Here is a 17,313-nt window from a genome sequence, read left to right as displayed (position 1 = left end):
AGACCAGCCTGGCCAACATGGTGAAACCCCATCTCTACAAAAAATACAAAAATTAGACGGGCACCATGGTGGGCACCTGTAGTCACAGGCACTAGGGAGGCTGAGGCAGGAGAATCGCTTGAACACAGGAGGCAGAGGTTGCAGTAAGCCGAGATTGCACCACTGCACTCCAGCCTAGGTGACAGAGTGAGACCCTGTCTCAAAAAAAAATAATAATAATAAAATAAACCATAGCCACTGCTTGCATTAAATATTTCTAAACTTCAATTAGTAAACAATGGTGAGTAAAGGTAAGCCTAGGATTATAAAGCCTTTTTGTTTTTGTAAAGCTGAGATCGTGCCATTGCACTCCAGCCTGGGCAACGGAGTGAGATTCCATCTCAAAAAAAAAAAGTCTGTAAAAGGATTACTTCTGTTATAAGAGAGGAAATTACTCTGATTAACTGAAAGGCATAATTAAAACCTCTGGCCTATAATTAATCAAATTGTAGTCTTATTTCTTCATCAATTTCTAATGCATCATACAGTATAACAAAATATGATAAAGTATTTGAAATAGCAGCAGTAAATTTCAGAATATATTCATAAAATCTAGAAGAGTGCCATACATCAAGAAGGAAATATGAAATATTTTACAGAAATTAAATGTGTTAATTTTACACTTTATTTAAAATCTCCGGGATAGACTAGAGAGAGCTTTTGTATGATATAGAGAGATTTATTACTATGGGAAGGTTTGGTTTCAGTTTTGCTAAATTTGAAAATTAAGATATGCCATATTTATATTTCTTACAGGAAACCATCTTTTACTATTTGATGCAAAATAATTTCATCAACCTTACTTTTAATATCTAATTTTAAGATGCTGAAATCTGACAGTTCTGATACTAATTATGTCTTATTTAAAATATAGCTATACTATAAAGCACTAAATCCCGGGTCTGTGGTGGTGAGAGATTGTATCGTGTAACATATTACACTGCTAATTCATAATGTTTCTTTGTAAAACTGCAAGCAGGGCCATCTCAAACATCTTGTTAATGAGCCTTATCCTGCCTCCCCTGGGAATGCAGATGGGGTTTGCTTCTAGCCCTTCTGGAGGCAAATAAAGAAATAGAACTGACTAGGTTATAAACCCAGATGAAATCCTCATATGAGAAGATTCTCATTTGTGCCATCTGTTCGGGCTGAGCTGGAGATGAAATATAAGGTGTCACTGCACAATCCCTAGAGGACTGTCACCAAGTGATCTTCCTTCAAATTTGCCTTCAACTTATCACAAGCTTCTTTAATTCCTTTCCAGTATGTTCACCATAATGTCATCTGCCTTCAGTTTCCTCTTCGTTTTTAAATGCATCCATGACACAGCTGACCAGCTCTTTCCTTGAAATGTGTATCTCTGCCACGAAACTTTCTTGATACCCTTTCAGAATTTTGTCTTTCTTTTTTTTAATAAAATGTAGCTTTTATTGAGTAAAGGAAAAAGGGAATTCAGCTGCATGATAGAAATATTCCAGTTTGATCAGCTTGTAACAACAGTCTTCCTATTTACGTGAGAGGAGCCTCACTAGTCCACAGGGAGCACTTAGGAACGACTGCTTCAACGGGTTGGTTCTCACTCTCGCGCACATTATCAGCTCCTGGTCAGTCCCAAGAGGCAAGGGCAGAGGGCATGATGGTTCTCACAGAGCTATTTTATAAATAAACTCTATATGACTTTTCTGGGAGTCTCTTACATTCTTTTATTTTAAAAGATCTGAGCAGAAAATAGAACAAAGGACCATTAAGTGGTGTTGTGTGGTTGTGTGATACATGAAACGTCCCGGTCTATGGAATTGTGATGGGTAACAGAAACAGCATGATTAGGCATTATGTGAAAAGCATGACACACTGCCACCATGGCCTGTCCAATTGGTGTGAGTAAACTGTCCCTGTTTTTCTAAGCCTTCATAGGTGTGAGCCCCGAAGTAATCCTGCTGAGTCTGGATGAGGTTGGCTGGTAGCATCTCGTGTCTATATCCATCACAGAAGGAGACAGCAATGCTGAAACAGGGCATGGGAATGCTGGCTTGGACCCCAGTGCTGACCACCCACCACCAGCAGTCCTGGCAGTTTTCAACAGCCAACTTAAAGAAGTCATCTAATAATAGGTTCTCAAGTTCTGGGCGTTGATGAAATGCATCCTTTATCTTTCCTAGAAATACACTTCTGATGATGCAGCCTCCCTCCTCCACATCAGGACAATACAACCATAATTGAGGGTCCAGCCAAATTCAGTGGTTGCCTGTCTTAGCAGTCTAAAGCCTTGAGCATAAGAGATGATCTTGGAAGCAGAGAGGTCATTCCGAATGTCTTCCAGGAATGATTTCTTATCACCATCAAACTAGATCTTTTGGGGACCCTTCAGCTTTTTGCTAGCTTGAATTCTTTCATCCTTCAGAGAGGATAGGCACCAAGCAAAGATAGCTTTTCCAAAGAAGGTGACAGGAATGCCATCTTCCAGGGTGGAGATGGGGGTCCACTTTCTGGTGCCCTTCTGTCCTGTGCTGTCCCGATCTTTGGCAGCAGGTATTTGCCATCAGTATCTTAGAATATTGGCTGTGATTTCAATCAAGAATGAATCAAGCTCTGTCTTATTCTAGTTTTCAAAGGCCTCTGTCGTCTTGTTTTGGTTTCAATCAGGAATGAGTTGAGCTCTGTCTTATTCCAATCCTCAAAATCCTGTGCCATTTTGTTTTGCTCCATGCCCAGCACATGTTTCATCAGGTGGTAAGCCCCACAGATTAGTTGCATGTCCCCATACTCTATCTCATTGTACACCATCTTTACAAAGTGGCCTGCTCCCTCCTCTCCCACCCAGTCAGAGAAAAGTTCTTCAGTTCTTTCTTTTGCAGTGATGCCTTGGAAGATTGTCTTGATAGGGGCCAGCTTCTTTGTTCCCTCTTGGTATGAGTGATAGGCCATACTGGGATCCTTTTCCTCCAGCACTAACTTTGCACTCCACTGATAAAATTTCCTTGGCCTTGTGGTATCTACATCATCTTGTGTCATCCCTATATTCAGAATTTCCTCCATCAATGATGACATCACCAGTGTGCAACAATGGTACCAATTTTTTCGTGAAATCAACAGCTTGACCAGCCTTCACAAGAGGGATGATATGCCCATGGCTTTTTCAGTTTGGAGACCATCTTTGTCAAGGACTGAACATCAACATCTTTGGTTCCCTTTGCCTTGTTGCCAAGAAATCATCAACTTTGGAGACTGTACTATTAAAAGCACAGGCCATGAAGCCATGGTCATTCATGCACAAAATTAAGTTCTGGCCCATGACAGCCAGTCCAATCAGTGCAATCAATGCCAGCTTGGGCCATGGTGGAAGCATCGGACAGAGTAGAACTGGAGTGGGCAAAGTGTGGAGGGCTCACGGCTCACAGGCAAGTGAAGGATATACCAGCTGCCAGAATTTTGTCTTTTTAGATGCCTCTTTTTCCTCCACCATCTGCTAAATAGAAATATTTTTGAAACTTTTATCCTCAGCCATCTATAGAAGCTTAATCTCTATACTTTGTCCCATGAAGAACACATCTACTTCTTCAGTTTCGGTGACATCTTTGTGCCAATTCCCAAATCCTCCCGAGTAGTTTTTTTTCTATTCTCCGACAAGCCATCTTCACACTTCCAAATGGATTGGCCCTTCGAATTTAGTAAACTGCAAACCTCACATATCTTTGAGACCCAAAACATTTATCTTTATGACTTTCCTATTGCTATTAATGGCAATGCTACATTCACAGTCTCATAGGTTTCAAAAGGGAAATAGCTTTTGATTTTGCCTTCTCTTTCTCTTCTCCTAGTTCTGGTTAGTCTTCTTTGTAATTTTGTCCCCATTCGTTTATTCCTTTTTATTCCAGTTTTTGCCACCATTATGTGGCCTTCATATCACTACATTTAGGCTATGGCAATTGTTAGGGGGATGTCCCTATGTTCCATGACTGTTCAATGCTGCCAGCGAGGCTGAAGCTGCAGTTGTATCTTGGTTGCCATGGCACTGCTCCATAACCCAGCCACTATAAGGCAGATGCACTATAAGACTTTCCAAGTCCAAGAAATGAATCCCAGGAGATTTTCCCTTGACTAAATCCCATGCTTACTTTAGCATAACACTTCAGAGGCCAGATTCAATGGGAGAAAACAATAGAGAGAACTTCTTGATGTTGCTGGCCTTCTGCAAGGCAGAGGCTTTGCTGCCTTCTTGCAACTTGACCACAAATCAGACTAAATGTTTTTCAGTGGATACGGGGTGGTTCTAATGGGATGAAGACACAAGTTACTTAACAGTCTTTAGAGACAGTCCACTACTTTTTGCTTTTCTGTCTACCTAAGTCTTCAAATAACACTTATCGGAGAACTTTGGTGGGTAGGTAATGATTATTTGTAAGATGAACAGATTACTGTAAGATTATTTATGAGATTATTAATAAGTACTATAATTATATTTATTATAATAAATAATATATTATTAAATATATATGGCTGGGCGTGGTAGCTCATGCCTGTAATCCCAGCACTTTGGGAAGCCAAGGCAGGCGGATCACTTGAGGTCAGGAGTTTGAGACCAGCCTGGCCAACGTGATAAAACCCTGTCTCTACTAAAATACAAAAATTAGCTGGGTGTGGTGACACACACCTGTAATTGCAGCTACTCAGTAGGCTGAGGCAGGAGAATTCTTTGAATCTGGGAGGCGGAGGTTCCAGTGAGTTGAGATCGTGCCACTGCACTCTAGCCTGGGCAAAAGAGTGAGACACTGTCTCAAAAAAATATGTGTATATATGTATATATATAATACATAATATATAATTAATAAATACTCATTATGATATTAGTTATAAGATGAATTATAAAGAAAGTTTTGCATTCTCTTCTTCTATTCTTTGTACTCTCTGTATTGGACAAGAATAACTCATCAGATGGTTCTTAACCTACCAAATAAAACAGGCATTGGCACATCTTATTAATAGAAACAATCAATTCTTGAATATGCTCTAAAGTTATCACTGTGGAACAAGCCCTTCTGAAATTAAACAGAGCTAAACAATTTCTGGTATTAATTTGGTTTACACACTTAATCCTGTAGCTTTCTGTCTGATAAACCTCCTTCTGTATCTTTTGACTAATTCTATGGTTTGTTGAGGAAAAGGAAGTTAAGCCTTAATTATTGAATTAGCTTATACGTTTTTATTTAGGAAACAAACACATTTACTAAGAACATGCTAATTATGGGTACTACCATGTAAGATGTAAATAGAAGCTCCATTAATTCAGAAGCTTTACTATTTCATACAATAGTAAAATTTATTCTTTTTTCAAAATTCTATTTAAGACACTGTTTCCCCTGTTCAAATGAATCTAACTAATCATTTAAATATTCTTGAAAAGCACACTGATTAGCAAAGTAAAGCTTAGGCTTAAAATCTTAACTAGGAGAATTTCTCTTTCCATTGTAAAATAACTTTTTAAAAAATTTGTATAAATGAATGAAGTACAAATGCAATTTTGTTACATGCATAGATTGTGTTAATTCAAAGCTTTGGGATATCCATCACCTAGATAATGTACATCATACCCACTAATTACTCATTATCCCCCCACATAAAATAACCTTCCGTATATTTGATTATTTGAAAAATCTGAATCTATCTTACAATCAATGTCAAATGAAATTTGCTGCCACCAGGGAGAAGGTAAGTTGATAAGTAGTTGTCAATGACTAAACATACACAAATTTAACAGGTGTACAGGCTATTGAGCATCCAATTGTCACCGCAATTAAGAGCCTACATTAATAACATCACATTCTGGTAAAGTTTTAATGAAATGCATATCTCTGTCACTGAAAACTTTTTCTAAAATAGATATTATGGTGCAGTCTTTAAGTTATTTTATATTAGGAAGGTTATCTGTTTTAGTTCAGGTGACATATTGAAAGGCTGCAGAAAATTTGGGAGAATAAGTGGAGAGTTTTCTAAGATAGCAGAGGTTGGTATAGCCAATGTAAGCATCATAAAAGGCACCTGCAGCATCAAATGTCTATTTGTTGAAAGGTCCCAGCTGGCTTATGAGGCAAACTACCTTCCAATGGTATATCATTTAATTACCTGAAGTAAAATTACAAATTTGGCTAAGTAGAGAGTTCAAATGAATCCCTGGTACTGTTTAGGATGTATCATGGTTGTGATTAAGCCTGAATAGTGGTGTGTAATGACACTTGATGTTGCACATGACTGCCAAGGGACAGCAGTGACTTAGAACAGTCTTTACATCCTAAATGTTAAGAAGGCTTAGACCAATCCTTCTCAGTGTATGTTGGTGGGCTACATTAGAATTAGCTGATATGCTTGTTTAGAATTGATTGTATCCCTGGGGTCTCCTGCTCATCCTCAAGGTCATAATATGGAAGGTAGGAGCCAGGAATGTGCATTTTAACATTTGAAGGCTGTCATCCTTAAACTCCTGTGGGTAGTCCTGAAAAATAAAGTGGAATGCAAATACATGTGTACCATTTGTGGTTTATTAAGCTAAAAAGAATACTTTTGAACATTTAATATATATTTTAAGTAGAAAAAAAGGTGTTGTTGACTGAATCCTACAGTCAATGAATGGTATTTTACAATTAAAGAACTGTAATATTTTAACAATAGTGAGCTTACAAGTCATAAATAAGAAGGATACACTTAGGTTGCTTTATAAATGTTCATGAGTAGACTGATATGGCTATGACCCATATACATGCTCTAGACTAAGCCACCCTAGTCAACAACAGCATGAGGTCCAAGGTTCAGCCTATGGTTAGGAACTGGAAAAAACTAGTTCATTTGTTCAAGGATGTGGTCAAAGTCACCTAAGTTTTGCCAAATTTTTAAACATTGCTTAGGGAAATCTTCATAGTGAGAACAGAGTAGGGTAAATGTAAATCACTCAGGCAAGTGCTTGGCAGAGTAAGTATGGGTAAATGTTCTCAACCGGGATGATTTTACACCTCAGAAGACATTTTTGGTTGTCACACTGGTGTGAAGGAGAGAGGAGATACTGGTAGCCAGAAATGCTGCTAAACATCTTTCAATGCACAAAAGAAGCCCCAACAACAAAGAATTACCTGGCCCAAAATGTCAATGGTGTTGAGGTTGAAAATCTATTCTTGAGAATAACCTTCCGTAACCACCAGATTTTCAGGGTGATCTGGACAAAGAAAAGAAGACCAAGAGTACAACGTCTGTTTTCTTCCAACAACAGAACAAAGCCATCAGTTAGAAGAATATAGCAGAGAAGAACCAAAGTCCTGACGATTATGCCTAAAACATTCTTTTGTCTCATAAACTGAAAGAAATTCTCAGATTGGCCAGTGATATTCACAAAAAGGCAACATGTCAGTTTGAAAATTGAGATTCATTAAAGAAAAACAGCAGGAGACCGATAAAACAACAACAAAAAAATGATGAAATGTCAAAAAGAGAGAGGACGGAAACCCATGATAGAAATAGCAAAAATTAGAATAAGGACATAAGTAGCTGCTTTGCTTATATAGAATAACTTTTACACTAAGGGCTCAAAATAGAAATGAAACAATATAAATAACAGCTACTGTCATATTCTATATTACCTAATTTAATCCTGACAATATCACTATTGGATGGATACCAGTATGCCTGTTTTCAAAATGAGAAAACGAAGGTATTGAAACTGGACCCCTTCCTTTCATCATATACAAAAATCAATTCAAGTAGATTAAAGACCTAAGTGTAAAACCTAAACCTGTAAAAACTCTGAAAGATAACCTAGGAAATACCATTCTGAACATAGGCCCTGCAAAGATTTTTTGACAAAAACACCAAAAGCAATTGCAACAAAAACAAAAATTGACAAATGGGACCTAATTAAACTAAAGAGCTTCTGCACAGCAAAAGAAACTATCAACAGAATAAACAGACAACCTACAGATTGGGAGAATATATTTGCAAACTATGCATCCAACAAAGGTCTAATATCTGGAATCTATAAGCAACTTAAATCAACAAACAAAAAACAACTCCATTAAAAAGTGAGCAAAAGACATGAACAGACACTTTTCTTTTGTGTTGTTGTTTAAACATTTTTTTAACTTTTATTTTAGGTTTGGGGGTACATGTGCAGGTTTCTTATGTAGGTAAACTCATGTCACAGGGGTTTGTTGTACATATTACTTCATTATCCAGGTACTAAGCCTAGTACTCCCTAGTTTATTTGTCTGCTAGTCTCCTTCCTCTCATTCTCCACTCTCAAATAGGCCCCAATGTCTGTTGTTCCTTTCTTTGTTTTCATGAATTCTCATCATTTAACTCCCACTTGTACGTGAGAACATGTGGTATTTGGTTTTCTGTTTCTGCATTAGTTTGCTAAAGCTAATGGCCTCCACCTCCATCCATGTTCCCACAAAAGACATGATCTTGTTCTTTTTTATGGCTGCACAGTGTTTCATGGTATATATGTACCACATTTTCTTTATCCAGTCTATCACTGATGGGCATTTAGGTTGATTCTGTGCCTTTGGTATTGTGAATAGTGCTGCAGTGAACATATATGTGCATATATCTTTATGGCAAAATGACTTATATTCCTCTGGGTATATACCCAGTAATGAGATTGCTGGACCAAATGGTAGTTCTGTTTTTAGCTCTTTGAGAAATCACCATTCTGCTTTCCACAATGGTTGAACTAATTTACATTCCCACCAACAGTGTATAAGTGACACTTTTCAAAAGAAGACGTACATGTGGCTAACAAACATATATAAAAAGGCTTAACATCTCTAATAATTAGAGACATGCAAATCAAAACCACAATGAGATACCATCTGATACCAACCAGAATGCCTATTATTAAAAAGTCAAAAAATAACAGTTGCTGGGAAGGTGTTAGAGAAAAGAGAACATGTATACACCGCTTGTGGGAATGTAAGTTAGTTTAACCATTGTGGAAAGCAATGTGGCAATTTCTCAAAGAACTTAAATCAAAACTAGCATTTGACCCAGCAATCCCATTACTGGGTATGTATCCAAAGGAATACAAATCATTCTACCATAAAGATACATGCACACATATGTTCATCGCAACACTAATCACAATAGCAAAGACATATAAATGCTCATCAACAGTAGAATGGATAAAGAAAATGTGATATATATATGTGTATATATATATATATATGTATATACACATGCACACACACACACGCACACACACACCATGGAATACTACACAGTCATAAAAAAGAAAGGGATCATGTCCTTTGTAGCAACATGGATGGAGCTGGAGGCTATTATCCTAAGCAAACTAATGCAGGAACAGAAAATTAAATACTGCATGTTCTCACTTATAAGTAAGAAGAAGGGAGAAATAGACACTACTTGAAGGTGGAGGAAGGGAGACAGGAGAGGATTAAAAAACCTACCTATTATCCTTGGAAGCAGTGGCAGTGAGGTGAGTTGAGAATCCCGTGCTCCAGCAACCAACAGCCATGATAGCAGTGTCAGTGGTGTGTATCACATAGCAGTAGGGCCCAGCTTTGTGTCCTAAGCAGATATTCCTGTCAGGGCCTTGTCCTTGTTCTCTGCTGGGTAGACCCCCATTTCCATTCAGTTTTTAAAGGTTGATGCTCCAGCATTTTTATCACATCAATAAAATTCTCCTATTTTTCCAATAACTTATTTTCATCTTAAATTAGCTAGGATCAGTTTCAGTGGCTTGCAAGCAAGAGGGCTGATCGCTTCAGGACTGGAAGGGGAAGATCGAATAACTCTTCTGAGTTATACATGGGGAACGGAATTTGAAATAAAATGTGAACATCTCACCTCCCCCATTTCAGGGGATTGCCACTCTGATCATGAGGTGTTGTTTTCAAGCCAGTGATCCTGGGGTGAGGAGGAGAAAGGCAATGGAGAGGGAAATGACAGAAGCCTAGATAATACTTATCTGGCATTCAGTGGATTTACATTTCCTTAAAGTAAAATATTTGAACTTTGTCTTTAAAAATGTTATGTTATGCCCTTTCCCCAACCCCGTGCATTCTTCCCCATATTCTTCTCAAGTCCTCTTCCTTCCTGTCATCCTTGCCTCAGCTCAAATGCCCCTTCTTCAGAGGTGCCCTCTCTGACCACCTGAAGTGGTCTCTCACGTTCCTATCTCTCACAAATCCCATTTTATTTTCTCAATAGCACTGCCCTCCCAGATCTATTTGATTATTGTTTATGTGTTTAAATCCCCCAGTCCTGTACCCAATCTTTTCTCCAACTGTATCCCCAATGCCTCAAACAGACCTAGCATAAAGTGAATATATTTTGGATAAATGGGGCAGTGGATGAAGCCCCAACTTCTTAGCCTTTTATATACTCTTTAAATTTTCAGAATCGCTTTATATTTTCAGAATATAAAAATCCTCTGTTTTTATATTCTTGCCATGTGGAGATTAGTGGGTGGGGGATGAGGATGGACTATTTATTTAGTTGGACAATAATCCACAATTTCTAAAGGGAGAGTTTTAAAAATTAAAGGAATATCTTATCATCTATAAATTTAATTCTCTTCTATTAATATCAAGGTACTATCAAGGAACTTTTGAAAGAAGTTGAACTGTACAGAAAACCTAGTATATGACACTGGTCCCTTTCTCAGAAACATATTTTAATTTGATGCAATAAAATATCTTTATGTAAGTAATATAAAAATTGTTTTCTGAGCATATACTGGGTATCATGCACTATGTCCATTGCTGGAGAAATCGTTGTGAATAAGATAAAACAGTCTTTGCCCTTGGGGTGCTAAAAATTTTGTGAAGGATCCAGATAAGGAAACTGTTCAAAACACGTGATAACTGGCATGACAGATCAGTCCAGAGTGCCATGGGAAGATACAGGAGTGGTGCTTACCCCAGGCTGGAATGGAAGCTGGGTGATAGGCAGGGAAGCCTAAGCTGAGATCTTCTGGTGAGTTAGCCGGAAGCAGGAGGAACCATGCAAGGGAGTCAGCAGGTGTAAAAAGGAATCCCACGAAGAGGTCAGGCTAGAGCAGCACATGCTGACCACATCACACACACGGAACCAAGATCAGTTCACTGATCCTGGACTCCAGGTGTCAGACACAGCCTGTTTCCTCCAGTTGAGTTCTTTCTACCATCATTCCAACCCTTGTGTGTATAAATCCTCTCAGTGCACAACCTACATATCACTCCTTCCAGGAAACCATTCCTGATATTTCAGAGTATTTCAGACAGAAGAAACTTCTTTCTCCTTTGAACTCCTGTTGTGTATTGGTTTACTTAGAGGCTGTCTCAGATGCCCATGCAGGTTGTGCACTGCACAACTTACCCAAGCATGTGTGGCAGCTAGCTCTACCTACACACAGGTACTTATTAGCACATCGTATCTTTCCTGCCAATCTTTAAGCAACTTGAGGGCAATTTCCATTGGCTTTTTCTGTATTTCCTTTTGTGCCAAAAACATTTCACTGGATCAGTTACCCAACTGTCTATATCAGTATGAATTTGGAATGTGACTGATAATATTAGTTCAGTGAGAAACATGAAGAAAACCTGTATGTATTTTGGAAAATGTGTGAGAATTTGTTAAAGGTGTATCCTTAATAGTATTTAGATGTGGTGGGAATGAGAGACTGATCCTGCCCTGCCATGAAGCTCAGTTCATCTCCTTTCTTTTTAAATTCTGAAATTCACTTTGTGTTATCTCGTGACTATTTTATGACTTCAATGGATTCGCAAGAAAATCTGTTGAATTTATCATTGAGTAACTACCCTTTGTTTTCTTCTTTTTCTTTTCTGTTCTTCTTATTTTTAACAGCATAACAGTCATTTGAACTGTACATCTGTTAACCAGAAGGCCAACCTGACTTCAACTTTTAACTGCTTTCCTAATAGCTATATTGGAAAGCTCTTACATCTTACCACCATCTGGTGCCACTAGCCTCTGAAATCTTTTAGGCAGTCTGTGCTAAAATGTGTGTGTGTGTTGAAAGACATATTCAGGGATTTTCTTTTCTTGAAATTACCTTCAGTGACTCAGAAAAGTTTAGTTTGTATCCCCCATCCTTATTTTATTAAATTCAGTTAGACCATCAGGGTTAAAGCTGTTTTGGATGGTGTCTAAACTCCATAGAATTCTACTTTTCCCTTTCCCTCCTGGCTTTTTCACACGTGTACAGTTTCAAAAACAAAACCTCTTCTAACTCCATTTATCTATCTTGGGGATTTGAGAGGCTCCAGGAAACATCCCCCTACCCTCCCACCAAATGATATCATTGTAGGGCTGGGAATTCCCACTTCTAGTTAATCTTTGAGGTTGCATCACTGAAGGCAACTGTGAAAACACAAATGTAATCTAAAAGCAGCATCAAGTTAAGCCCTGAGAGCTTCCATTACTTCATTAAGTGGCACATGGCTGAGGAAACGAGAAGCAGCACAATTTATTACTGATTGAAAAATGGCAAAGGAAGTGAGTGTTGCCAGATGGTCTCAATGAAGGCTCTGGACATAAAATAAAAATGTGTAGAAAGCTATGTACACAATATTGGAACCTTGACAATTATCACCATTACATTTTACAGTTGGCAATCTTTTATATAACATTTATCAACCTAAAATGTTTTTTCTTTTTTTCCCAAGTAGGTACATTTTATAAAATTATCAAATTTTCTTTTTTACTGACTCGGCACTAAGTCTGCTGCATTCATAGAGAGATGGGCTACTCGGGATGCAATAAGTCCCCTCGACTTCAGCAGTGCCCTGAAATTGAAATAATATGCAATTGATTTTACCACATTTGGAGAGGTAGTATCTGGGCTGAAAGGGAGAAAACTTATGATAAATGATAAATTATCAAGATGTGCTCTTACCTAAAGTATAGGGAACATTTTTTCCAAGGGAACAAATATTTAACACCCAGATTTGGATTTGGGTTTTTTGAGAGTTTATTCATCTATGTAAGTATAGAGACACTGCTTGACTAAATTAACAAGTAAATCACCCAGGTTTGGATTTGGATTTTTTGAGCGTTTATTCATCTATGTAAGTATAGAGACACTGCTTGACTAAATTTGAAGTAAGATTTTACAGTGAGAAGAGCTGCTATATTTTCTGTCTTACCAAGAGTAGTGATTCACCAGATTTCTTAGAATTAGCCCAAATCAGAACATGACAAATGAATTTTCAGTAAGAGAGCACACTCTTTATTTGAAGCCTGTATGTAGACATTCAGGCTTTCAGAAATAAATGCTTTAGATTATTGAACTGCTAAGTAGATCTGCTTTTTAGAATGACAAACCTTAGTATCAATTTCTTTTCTCAAAATATTTTCAAAAGAAATTATTTATTCAACAAATCTTTTTCTTAAGTGTCTATGCACTGTAATGTGCCAGATACTGTTCTAGGTTCTAGATATGACACCTAAATATGGTACCTATTTATATAGTCAGAAAGATTATGCAGAGAAACAAAGGTGATGATATTAAATGATAATTTTGACACTAAAGATATCTAAGTCTTTTTGATAAAGTTACACAATTGTCTTATATTTTATGAATATCGGAAGGATAATACTGATCTGAATTATGTGTTGATAAAAGAGAAATATTCCGCTTAACTGTGCAGTTCTGTCCCACCTGGCTGGTGAACCACATTAACATGAATGGGGAACCATGTCTTGTCTAGCTACTCTGTACAGAGACATCCTTATTGAGATGCCAGTAAGACTAACATCCAAACAGCAAATTGGTCTAGAAACATGGGGCTGGCATAGAGAGTAAGTAAGACAGCCTTCTCCTTTAAAAATGTCCATCCCTAAGGCATGTCAGATAGTGAAAATAACATAATTTGCTTAATTAGAAAAGTGAAATTTTATTAATTTTTTTTCCTGGGCAGAAACCTCTGATACCAAATCTCCAGATCATTATGAGGCACTTGCCCAACCTAAGTGAAATGTAAATAAAATTGTGTGTCAACAACCTGGCCATCTGTGTTGTTTATAGTCTTGAGCATCTAGGGAATAATTAAATTTACAAAGTCCCCAAAAAAGATGACATCTTATGGTGGGCATGGAGAGTGAAGAGAGATTTAAATAGAGAACTTAAAGGCCAATGTGACCTACTTCACATTTTTAGCTGGGTTTGCCCTTCAGTCATTGAGCAGTTCTCAGAAATACTGAGTGTAGAGGAAACAAACTGTGAAATTTGGCTGGAAACACATGGTTGTAAAAGGGAAGTAGTAGCCAGAAAAATAATTTGGTATCTTAACAGAAGGCTCTGAATGGCCAGTCAAGTTATTTGGACCTCATTCATTTTTTTTCATTCAGTGAATACTTATTAAGGATTCATTATGTGTCAGGAGCTGTTTGGAGCAATGAAAAACTCAGCGTTAAACAAGACAAAGGGGTGGAGAGAAAAAATCAACAAGAAAATATCAGGTAGTGGTAAGAGCTATGAAGAAAAAACACTGGACAGTGATTGAGATCACAGGATTGATGGGGCTCCTACGTAGTCAGGGAAGACCTCTGTAAGTGAGTGACATTTAGGCTGAGACTCTGATGACAAGAAGCAAGCATCCATAAGGATTTCCAGAGAGAGGGAACAGGCTGTAAAGTGGGAAGTGGTTGTATGACTAAAGAATGATGATCAAGGGGGAAGGACAGTTGGAATGATGAGGTCAAGTGAGGTAGGGAGCGGATCAGTTTATGGAAGGTCTCTTAGGCCACGGTAATGAGTTTGTGTGTTTCCCTAAATGTAATGGAAGGTTTTAATCAGGGGCGTGATAGGATATGATCAACAGATTTTTTTTTAAAGTTCATTCTACAGCTGTATGTGAAAAATAGATTTGAGATGGGCAAGGCTAGAAGCAGGGAGACTAGTTTTTGGTAATTAACAAGAAGGATATTTTCATAGCTAAATGAGAGGTGCTTGTACCTTGGACAAGGAAGATAGGAAGTGGAGCAAAGAGACAGATTTTGGATATATTTTGAAGGCAGATCTGATAGGACTTTTTCGTGAAGGTTACAAGAGAAAGAGAGGAATTAAGAAAGACTCCTGAATTTTTGGTTAATGAAATGGGAGGAAGCTGGAGGAGACTGGGGTTGAGCAGATTTGATGGGAGTCCAGAGTTCTCTGGGTGATGGGGGAGCCATTTAGGTTTTGTTTGTTTGACCTTAAAGTGGAAAATGACATGATGAAAGTTGCACTTTCAGGAGATGACACGTATCTGTGAGATTATGTTTAGAAGGATCAGGGATGTAGTTCTAGTCTTAATTCTAACATTAGTTAACAATGTGACAGTAAAAGTTACTTTTTTTTTCCTCACTATCATTCATGATTGTTTGTTAAAGCTTTGTAAGTACCAGAAACTAGTCAAGGAGTTGTGAACAGCAAGATGAATGAGAAATGTCCTAGTGGAGGAGCTTGCACTGGACCTGAAGTCATTAGCAAGAGCACATCTAACTCTAACACCAAGTATTATTATTTACAGTCATGTTTCTGGCACAAGACTGAAGTACTATGGGATTAACAAAATTGGAATGCTTATTTCTGCCTGGGATTATTTTGAGTGGGCTAGGGAGAGGAAGGATTTATTCAGTCTACTTAAAGTTACCCCAGAATCCCTCTGAGTGTGTTAATATGGCTTGGCTGTGTCCCCACTCAAATCTCATCTTGAATTGTAGCTCCCATAATTCCCATGTGTTGTGGGAGGTAACTGGTGGGACATAATCGAATCATGGTGGCGGTTTCCTCCATACTGTTCTCACGGTAGTGAATAAGTCTCACAAGATCTGATGATTTTATAAGGGGTTTCCCTTTTCGCTTGGCTCTCATTCTCTCTCTTTGCCAGCCACCATGTAAGATGTCCCATTGCTCTTCCTTTGTCTTTCACCATGATTGTGAGGCCTCCCCAGCCATGTGGAACTGGGAGTCAATGAAACCTCTCTTTTTGTTATAAATTACCCAGTCTCAGGTGTGTCTTTATCAGCAGCATGAAAACGGACTATTACAGATGTGGTCTATATACGCCTCACCATTCTCTGAAACACTTTTAATTTTCCCAATCTTCTCCACAGTAACTGATAGTTTTTGTTGTTTGCTTTTTAGTTTTCAACTATTACCGGGGGGGACATTATTATATAACTTATTAACAGATGACACACTGTCATGCATAGGGATGTTAAGCCACTTTGTAGGCAGAGGAAATATTCAGAAGAAGGCCACGGGGCGTGGTAAGAAACAGAGCATCTGATGTAAAAACTACTTTCAGTAAAACCAACTTCATTTATTTCTGTGACTCATCAGTTTGTATTTTAAAAGGCCCAAAGCCTTGCCATCAAAGATCTGAAATCATTCATTTCTAGTCCAGAGCCAAGCATAGTAAAGAATGGGTACTCAAGAAAGGCTTACTCTTTGTTTTGAGGGTTGGCAAACCTTGTTTGTTATGGTGGCTGTTATTGTTTAATTATGACACTAAGACTAAGATAACTGAATAGAAAGCAAAAATTAGAAGCGGTAATGGGAGAAAGCCATTAACCTTCAGCTTTTCCTGTCCTGAGAACTGTTAGGTCATTGCCTTTACTTTTCAGTCCTTCAAATTGTTACTCGTTTGTTGCAACAGATTCTCAGGGCATAATCGAAAGCTGGCAGATGTCTACCACTCTTTGGATAGATGAGAAAGAGCAACCAGGCCAACTGCGGAAGCACATTACAGGCAGAAGGGCTGCTGTAAGCAAAGGCAAAGAGGTGCCTGCAGGTCCCACATTGCCCAGGGGAAGATTGTGTTTTAAAGGAACCATTCCCACCTGACCTAGTTAGAAGGCTACATATTATCATTCATTATCCAATTCCATTTTCCATTTACCATGTTTACTTTTATTTCCCCAGAAACCCTTTATTTTCTGCCTAAATAGGAGACATGAGAGAGGAACGCAGCAACCAAGGCAGACAAATCTGACAAAACAGTATCAGGACGAGGGTGAATGGCGACATGCAACAATATTTGAGGTGTTTCGGTGTGGTTTTTAAATTATCATTATTTTTTTTCTCTTGAATGTTTTTAGGTGTTTTAGTGCATATAAATGAGACTATTCTATGAAACTCGCAAAAAAATTCTGACCAAAGAGAGTCTATCAGGGCACACTGCCAAAGGTTCTAAGCCGGGGATCCCAATACTCTCAAACTTGCCCTCGATGGTGTCAATGAAAGAAAGGTCTTATAGGGAAAGAGAAAATGCAAAAATGGGG

General features: G+C 38.1%; 1 long non-coding RNA gene and 1 pseudogene across 1 annotated transcript in view; one reads left to right on the top strand and one right to left on the bottom strand.

The window, feature by feature from the left end:
- LOC129009791 (uncharacterized) overlaps positions 1–17,313 on the top strand; it is a 393,225-nt gene that overhangs the window by 364,438 nt on the left and 11,474 nt on the right. The window lies entirely within an intron of this gene.
- Positions 1,863–3,349, bottom strand: LOC129010437 (6-phosphogluconate dehydrogenase, decarboxylating-like; annotated as a pseudogene).

The sequence above is a fragment of the Pongo pygmaeus genome, chromosome 10 (assembly GCF_028885625.2).
Source record: "Pongo pygmaeus isolate AG05252 chromosome 10, NHGRI_mPonPyg2-v2.0_pri, whole genome shotgun sequence".
NCBI lineage: Eukaryota > Metazoa > Chordata > Mammalia > Primates > Hominidae > Pongo > Pongo pygmaeus.
The sequence above is the reverse complement of the archived record's forward strand: the minus strand, read 5'-3'. Positions and strand labels throughout refer to the sequence as shown.